The following is a 6615-nucleotide window of genomic DNA, read 5'->3' on the forward strand; positions in this document are numbered from 1 at the left end:
TTAAAATATTTTGAATAAAGTACTTTCAAACATTTCATTCTGAACATCTTGAATCATGTCAAAATTCATAATGGGATAATTGCAGAGGAGTCTCCAGACCAAGGTGTATTGGGATGGGAAGGACTCCTAAATATATCCTAATACTATTTTGGTATGTGTAGTATAATGGAGATATCTTTACTATGTAGATTTGTTGCCTCCACTTTAAAACTATCTATATGTTATCTGTCTCAAAAGTTTTGACAGTTCCTTATTGATAAGTTATGAGAAAGGAAGACATGAATAGTGACCTTTATTATACCAGGATTTTGTGAAGATGCTGCATGCTTAGGATCTCCATAGGTAGGAGTTTGGTGAGGCAAGAATGCCTTACACCAAAGTTTTTTCCTATCCTAGAACACAAATTAAAAATTCAACAAGTTAATTCTCATGTGTGGAAAATTGCCTGTGAATCCAGTACTTTAGGTACCTTGCTTGGGTAACATTGTACTGTCATCCCTTAATATTCATGGAAGAATAGTTCCAGGAGCTTCACAAATGCCAGCATTTGTGGATGCTCAAGACCTTAAAATAAAATGATGTAATATTTGCATATAACCTATGCACAACTGACTGTATAATTTAAATCATCTCTAGATTACTTATAATACCTAATACAATGGTAAGTGCCATGAACATAGTTATTATACTGTATTGCTTAGGGAATAATGACAAGATCAAAAAGTCCATACTTTTTTTTTTTTTTACAAAGAACTAAAACAGTTTACAAAAAAAAAAAACAAGCCCATTCAAAAGTGGGAAAACAATATAAACAGATACTTTACAAAAGAAGACATACATGAGGCCAACAAACATAAGAAAAAATGCTCATCATCACTGGCCATTAGAGAAATGCAAATCAAAACCACATTGAGATACCATCTCACGCCAGTTAGAATGGTGATCATTAAAAAATCTGGAGACAACAGATGCTGGAGAGGATATGAAGAAATAGGAACACTTTTACACTGTTGGTGGGAGTGTAAATTAGTTCAACTGTTGTGGAAGACAGTGTGGTGAGTCCTCAAGGACCTAGAAATAGAAATTCCATTTGACCCAGCAATCCGATTACTGGGTATATATCCAAAGGACTATAAGTCGTTCTACTATAAGAACACATGCACACAAATGTTCATTGCAGCACTGTTTACAATAGCAAAGACCTGGAACCAACCCAAATGCTCATCGATGATAGACTGGACTGGAAAAATGTGGTACATATACACCATGGAATATTATGCAGCAATCAAAAACAATGAGTTTGTGTCCTTTGTAGGGACATGGATTAACCTGGAGAACATCATTCTCAGCAAACTGACACAAGAACAGAAAATGAAATATCGCATGTTCTTGCTCATAGGTGGGTGTTGAACAATGAGAACTTATGGACACAGGGAGGGGAGCACTACACACTGGGGTCTGTTGGGGGAAATAGGGGAGGGACAGTGTGGGGTGGGGAGTTGGGGAGAGATGGCATGGGGAGAAATGCCAGATATAGGTGAAGGGGAGGAAGGCAGCAAATCACACTGCCACGTGTGTACCTATGCAACTATCTTGCATGTTCTTCACATGTACCCCAAAACCTAAAATGCAGTTAAAAAAAAGTCCATACCTATTCAGTACAGATGCAATTATTTAATGAATATTTTTCTATCCAAGAGTGATCGAATCCATTGATGGAGGATGAACCCATGAATATGAAGGACTAAGGCACATAACAAAATTGTACACTAAATTAAGTCTCACAAATTTTTGGACTCTTTAGCATTAGTGGCTATGGAATAAATTCTAATGAGGCGCTCATAATTTTGTATTTCTTGAAGAACTTTATTTACGTTTTTAACTTCGTGGTTGTTTTTTGTTTGTTTGTGTGTTTGTTTTGCTAATGTGTGCTCTAGGTTGAGGGTTACTGAACTTTAACAACAAAACAGAATGAAAGTATTCATTGGAGGATGTTAAAGCATAAGGATAGTATCTAATTGGGAATTTGGTGTACCCTATCATTTGCTTATCCTTTTTAAAATCTTCCTTGGCATTCTCAGTTTTGTTCTGTTTTGTTGTTTTGTTTATATAAAAAGAATATTGGCCTGTAATCCCAGCACTTTAGGAGGCCGAGGCGGGTGGATCACGAGGTCAAGAGATCGAGACCATCCTGGACAATATGATGAAACCCCATCTTACTAAAAATACCAAAAAATTAGCTGGGCGTGGTGGTGCATGCCTGTAGTACCAGCTACTCAGGAGGCTGAGGCAGGAGAATTGCTTGAACCTGGAAGGCGGAGGTTGTAGTGAACCAAGGTTGCGCCACTGAGCTCCAGCCTGGCTCCTGGTGACGGAGTGAGACTCTGTGTCAAAAAGAAAAAAGAATATTGGCGCTTTTTTAATACCTAATATTATGGGACTTGTACATCACATTGCATAGGTTTCTTATCCCTAACATCACAGCCTATCCCTGACTGAATTAGCAAAGGCAGTTTCCACATGAACTTACAACTAATATAGTAATTATCACTTTTGCCAATGTTTGTTCTTGTTCACATATGAATGTTAGCTAAAACACCTTTGATTATTGCCAACATTAACCCGTTAAATACATATTTGACTCTTAACAGTCAAAATAGAATTTGAGTTTCAAGGCATTTTCAGAATCTTTTTATCCACTGATATTCTATAACAATATCTTGAAGCTTGTAGATTTTAGCCAGAAAAGCACTAATTTCAGTAGCCATTGAGAAAACATGGTTTTTTTTTTTTGTTTGTGTCTGTGGCTTAAAAACTGGGAATAAGCCTTTGTCATCTTCTGATTTTCTTATTTCACTGTGGATAATTTTGTAGACTCCAGAACTCAGTAAATCATTACATATTGTCTCATTCGTGGCCACTTACAAGCAGAAATCTTGTCTCAATGTTTGGCCACAAAAATAGTAAAATAAAAATTGTTAAGATTCTCACATAGAGCTAATTGAATATTGACATATTGCATAGCACTCAGCAAAGAGATATGTTTATTTTTTGAAGAAATTGGTATTTTCTATTTCCTTTTAAAATGTATAAAACATTACCATTTCTGTGCATTATTGTTGCTGACAGGCAAATATATATTTATTGAAGCAAACTCATTTTTCACTCCACTATTTGAAATTAAATTAAAAATTTACTTATACAGCATTCAAGTGTACCTTATGTGCAGAGCAATACTTAGGGATCAGTTTTTACAAATTAAGAGTGGGTCCTTAAATATTTGTACAATGTAAAATGTCCATTGGCTGTAAAATGATGTTTCTCTCGAAGATAAAGGATTATATCAAGACCTGAACCAGTAGTAAGAATTGTGTAACTGTAACTATGATTTCCTTCTACTTTTGGAATTTTACTAACTACACACTTCGTCGACTTTATACATCCATATGACATCCTTTTCCTTCAAATTTTGAGGCACTGTGAGTCTGTGTCTCTGTGTGTGCATTTGCACACACAATTGCCACAAAAGAAGCTACCAAAAATATGCATCCAAGCATATTTAAAAACTTTTGTATAAAGCACTTTTAAACATAAATCAAAAAATATGTGGCTGTCATGACTGGTTATTACAACACAAATCATGTGCTGGCCTATAGCTGTTGAAATCCCTATCTGCTGAATGTCCTAGAAATTAAATTATATTTTTCTTTTCCTGCACTCTATGGAATTTGAGGCCGAACTCTGAGGTTAAATCACTGTTTTGACCTCAAAGATCTTTCAAGAAGTATTCATAAGAAGCTGTCTCTGGAGCCTTCCACTTTATAGTAACAAATGATATGAACTGTGTAGCTAGTAAAAAAAAAAAAATAGCAAGTAAAGTTTAGCTAATAGAATCTAATATCAGGTGAATGAGATTTTCTTTTGCCACATATTTGTTCTTTTTTCATTTTCATATCTAAAGCAATTATTTTACCAAAATCAAATAATATTCTATATCACCTTCAAAAGACGTATGATTTTACTTAAGGTAATAGCCAGAGATATTAGGGGAAACATCTCTCTCCCCTATATGACTTTTATGAAAATAGATTTTCTTTAAATACAAAAGTTTCAGTTGTAATTTTCACTTCTTTAGACAAAGATGCCCTGAGTTATCTGGTAAGTCAGCAATAGTATTTAAATTTCTTAATTGGTAAAAATTATTTTATAATTTGTCAAGAGTTCTGGATATGGAGTAAATTTGTTTTTCTGTTTTCTTAGATTGCTGTGAGAAGGAGCCATGTAGGTAAGGCCTACAAATAATTTTTTAATTGAAATTTACAAATACAGGGTTTAGTGAACATATTTTTCTCACATTAGATGATTTTTAACCTTAAAATCAATTTTATCAATAATATGTAGGTGATACTTGGATTCTCTGTTCATTTTTTTCTTATTAAAGTATATTTGAGGAAATGGTTTACTTCCTTTTTGTAAATTATACTTTAAGTTCTGGGATACATGTACAGAATGTGCAGGTTTGTTATACAGGTATACACGTGCCATGGTGGTTTGCTGAGCCCATCAATCCATCACCTACATTAGGTATTTCCTCTAATGCTATCCCTCCCCTAGCCCTCCACCACCTGATAGGCCCCCATGTGTGATGTTCCTCCCCTGTGTCCATGTGTTCTCATTGTCCAACACTCACTTATGAGTGAAAACATATGCTGTTTGTTTTCTATTCCTGTGTTAGTTCTAAGAATAATTGTTTCCAGTTTCATTGATGTCCCTGCAGAGGACATGAACTCATCCTTTTTATGGTTGCATAGTATTCCATTGTATATATGTGACACATTTTCTGTATCCAGTCTATCATTGATGGGCATTTCGGTTGGTTCCAAGTCTTTGCTATTGTGAATAGTGCTGCACTAAATATACATGTGCATGTGTCTTCATAGTAGAATGCTTTATAATCCTTTGTGTATATACCCCTAAGGGGATTGTGGGGTCAAATGTTATTTCTGGTCCTAGATCCTTGAGGAATCACCACACTGTCTTCCGCAATGGTTGAACTAATTTACACTCCCACCAACAGTATAAAGGTTTTCCTATTTCACCACATCCTCACCAGCATCTGTTATTTTTTGACTTTTTAATGATTGCCATTCTAACTGGCATGAGATGGTATCACATTGTGGCTTTAATTTGCATTTCTCTCATGAGAAGTAATAATCTTTTTTCATGTTTCTTGGCCACATAAATGTCTTCTTTTGAGAAGCATCTGTTCATACATTTCGCCCACTTTTTGATGGGGCTGTGATTTGTTTTGTAAATTTGTTTAAGTTCTGTGTAGATTCTGGATATTAGCCCTCAGATAGATAGATTGCAAAATTTTCTCACATTCTGTAGGTGGCCTTTTTGATTATAGTTTCTTTTACTGTGCAGAAGCTTTTTAGTTTAATTAGATCCCATTTGTTAATTGTGACTGTTGTTGCAATTGTTTTTGGTGTTTTAGTCATGAATTCTTTGCCCATGCCTATGTCCTGAATAGTATTTGTGTAATTAAAAGATTTTAAACAATATAGGGATAATTAAGTAAACATTTTATTATTATGATAAGTGCAGTGTTTGAATAGGAAGTAATTCCCAGTGAATAGGAAGTAAATGGAACAGAAGAGAGGCCTCAGAAATAACACATTTACTTGATACCTAAAATTAAAAACAAGGATTCAAATAAAAAGACAAGCTATACAGTAAGAATGATTTTATCATGCTGACTTTGATTGCCATAAAGCACTATACTAACAATATTACTACCACTGCTACTTCTACTAAGGAAATAAAAAGAGATATTTAATTGGGCCTATTTCTTAATGGTGATATTGTATTTTGTTATCCACTACCACTCAGTTGGGTTATTAAACATCACTTTGTCTGGCCTTCCAAAATTATTTATGAATCTAATCATTTTATCTTGTTTCATGATATATTACTGAGGCTCAGAGTTTTTCATAAAAAGAGCACCAGAATTTGGTTTTAATTCTCTCCGAACTGTGTGAAAATCTCAGTCAGAATAGGAATTTGATTTCTCCTTAATGAGGGAGTAAAATAGGATACAGAAATGTCTTAGCATGCCCAGCCTGTCATGATGATGCTCACTCCCTAAAAGACCTCCTGTGTCCACAAGCACCCCCCACAAGTGCATTTTGGAGTTTTTGTCCTGATAGTCAATGTTCTGCTCTTGAGGCTGGTGTTCATATTCAGTTCTTGGGCTGTTATAAACCTCTCGGTTTGGATTTATTATGTGGAAAGCACAGAAATTTGGGGTTTGGAGATCATAACTCAACATTGCTGTCTAATTTATCTTCCATTTGGGGAAATCAAAAATTTCAGTATATGTGTTTCCTATATTTTATACCTGAATTAATAGTGACTCATGGAAACTGAGATGAGACTATGGGGCCATACTTGTTTTGCTCACCATGTAAAACTAAGAAAGTATTCATTGGTGTTTAATTATTGCTAAAGCATCCTAATGTTTTGCACAGGTTTATTGTAATCAAAATAGCTTGTAATAGGAAAGCAATGACTTAGCAGATAGTTGAACTGCTTTAATTATAGGAAACAATGTCC

Source organism: Callithrix jacchus, chromosome 1 (assembly GCF_049354715.1).
Source record: "Callithrix jacchus isolate 240 chromosome 1, calJac240_pri, whole genome shotgun sequence".
NCBI lineage: Eukaryota > Metazoa > Chordata > Mammalia > Primates > Cebidae > Callithrix > Callithrix jacchus.